The sequence below is a fragment of the Mandrillus leucophaeus genome, unplaced genomic scaffold, assembly GCF_000951045.1.
Source record: "Mandrillus leucophaeus isolate KB7577 unplaced genomic scaffold, Mleu.le_1.0 Scaffold146, whole genome shotgun sequence".
NCBI classification, from domain to species: Eukaryota; Metazoa; Chordata; class Mammalia; order Primates; family Cercopithecidae; genus Mandrillus; species Mandrillus leucophaeus.
Window position 1 is genome coordinate 2169790 of NW_012101432.1, and position 2772 is coordinate 2172561.

At 50.3% G+C, this 2772-nt stretch overlaps 1 protein-coding gene across 6 annotated transcripts in view; it reads right to left on the minus strand.

The window, feature by feature from the left end:
* CFLAR (CASP8 and FADD-like apoptosis regulator) overlaps positions 1-2772 on the minus strand; it is a 59027-nt gene that overhangs the window by 46325 nt on the left and 9930 nt on the right. Inside the window, exon 1 of one of the 6 annotated variants that reach the window (XM_011974511.1) lies at positions 471-880. The exons of the other annotated variants lie outside the window; for them this stretch is intronic. The gene's annotated coding sequence lies outside the window, so the exon portion shown is untranslated. Of the gene's footprint in view, positions 1-470; positions 881-2772 lie in introns of those variants that run through there. 6 annotated transcript variants of the gene reach the window in all.

Sequence of the window (2772 nt, forward strand, 5' to 3'; positions counted from 1 at the left end):
GCCTTGACTCGAAGTTACCTGTGTTTAGGTAACTGTTGAGTCTTCCTCAACCATATTGTGAGGTTATGGGGACAAGAACCAAGTTTAGATCCATTTCTATGTCCTCGGCACCCAGAACTCTACCTGGCCCAGAGAAGCTCAATAAATGTTGGCAGGATTATACTGAATTAAAGGCAAGGAGGCATTGGAGTCCATAAACACGAGTTTAATTAGCCCCTGGGGCTCTACAGGGAAGAAATAATCAGACTTCAAGGGTGCCCCATTCCCCAGAGTCCATTCCTGGTATTTGAAAGAGCAATATGCCTCGGAGTGTTGTGAGTCCACTGGAGGCTCAAGGAGGAGACCTAGGGCCAAAAGCGAGGACTCAATCCTTTTCTGCCAGTATCGGGGGACAGTGCCCCAACGTCTCAGGAGCCCAGGGCGACACCAGCCCAGGGGCGGGGATTGGGCAGGATTCTCGATCTACTCACGCCCGGGCAGCCGTCGGCTCTTCCCACTGGATCTCCGCCGGGACCAACTCCCACCCTCGCCGGACAAGCTCAGACCTGCTGCTCCGCAAAAGCAGAATTGGAAATGCTCCAGATGGGACGAGGAACAAGGACAGAAAGTCAAATATATCAACAGGTGGCTTCGCCGGAGGGCGTCCGAAAACCTCTGCCTACTGAACCGCTTCACGCCTAATCCCCGCCGCCCACCGGCTGAAATGTTACCACACAAGACATAAATTCTCGAATCCTGTCTGCGGAATTCCCCGCCCCCGCGCAGTTGAAACTTGCACAGGGCCACTCGCGTGTCTCTGGGTGGTGATATTCTCCATGCGTGGTCAAAGGGCTTATGCATATCTCAGGACAGTTACGTGCGGCCCCACCAGGACTGAGTGGGGACAGCCGGTGCGCCCCCACCACCTACTAGGAGCTGCGGTAGGACCTCCGATGCCCCAGGGGCCTAGGCAATTTCCGCTTCAGCTTCCCTGAGGCCCCCAGCCCAAGGCTCAAAAAACTGCACGTAATCCCGCCCACCCCGGGTCATGCAAGACTTTCGGGGGGAGGGGGAAACCCAGCGACCCTGCAAATGGCTTCACCTTGGAAACCGGTACAAGGAAGCAAGCAAGTGTAAGGAAGCAAGTAACCGGTATAAGGAAGCAAGTAAGGAGGTTAAATGTCAGTTACAAACAGAAACGTAAAACATAAAGTCGCTAGAGAAAGCCATTTTAACGAGGACATTTGACCCAAAAGCTGTAAGTAAAACAAGTATTAACAAAAGAAAATGTATGTAAAGCAAACATTTACAAACATTAAATGTATGTAAAGCAAACAGTAAACACTCAAAACTCCCTTTCGACCCAGTCTTTTTTGTTTAGATCTTGGAGTTGGGCCGGGCGCGGTGGCTCACGCCTGTAATCCTAGCACTTTGGGTGGCCGAGACGGGCGGATCACCTGAGGTCGGGAGTTCGAGACCAGCCTGATCAACATGGAGAAACCCCGTCTCTACTAAAAATACAAAATTAAGGGCATGGTGGTGCATCCCTGTAATCTCAGCAACTTGAGAGGCTGAGGCAGGAGAATTGCTTGAACCCGAGAGGCGGAGGTTGCGGTGAGCAGAGATCCGTGCCATTGCACTCCAGCCTGGGCAACAACAGTGAAACTCTGTCTCAAAAAAAAAAAAAAAGATCTTGGAGCTCGAGCCAGGTTTTTTGTTAAACAAAACTTTTGTAAGGTTATTTAGGGGAATCACCAACCCGAAAAGGGCCAAAAACTCCGTTCTTCTTATCTGAAATCTCTCTCTAAAGCAGGTCAAACCTTCCAGAGCCCGCTCTCAGTTCTAGATTATTGCAGTTTGTTGATATTCAAAACGCTTTACTTATGCTATATGCTAACCCCCTACTGGTTTCACCCCTCATTGCTTAAGAACAAATTTCAAATGTTAACCAATTAAAACATTCGCAAGACCTCTGGCGTCCTTGAATTTACTTCCTACTCCGTGGAGCCAAAAACTGATTCTGAATTTCAGTGGCCTTTGTTCTACTGCGTGCCACTGTTAATATTAAAAGAACATGGCCTTCTGTCCAAATCCGGACACTCTCAAGTAAGAACATCTTGAAGTCATTTTACATTTCCCAGTCCTTTTGAAGCGGTGGAAAAATGGCAGAAACAGGTTCATTTTAAAAGGCTCTAAAAACGTTTCCTCAGTCAGGCATTCCCAGCTTTTCCAAGGCAAGCTTTCCTTGCACTTGGGCAAAATAGATACTAAACTGCTCTGGAAAATAACAGCCCTGACTAGGCTATTGTTAAATTCCCTACAGGGCGGCGGCTCCCACTGAGTGAGGTCGAACGCACACACAACTTTCACGTTCCCAACAACTTTCGAAAGGAAAAGTGCCAGATCTTCTCAACAGTTCACTCCAAGAATTGAACTCTCAAGATCATTTTAAGCAAAGTTTACACAACGCTGAGGACCCGCCACTGAAGCTCGCGGGTGGGCCTCTGCGGTTGCGGCTGCAGGGGGCGGCTAGAGTTAGCCAAGGTTTACTTCCGGTCTCTCAGGTCCATCGGGGTGAAGCTTGGACCGCAGTGGCCCAGGTCGCCTCTTTTTGGGAATCCGGGGCGGAGTTGCCAGTAGAAGGGGTTCGGGGTTTCGGAGCGGGGCGGAAGCGGAAGCGGGGGCATTCCGCTCAGCCCGCGGTAAACAACCGAGATAAGAAATCTACAAAACTGAGTCAGGTTCCAGAAGCGCCCCCGCCATCCCCTGGCCACTGCCGGCCACCTGCAGTTT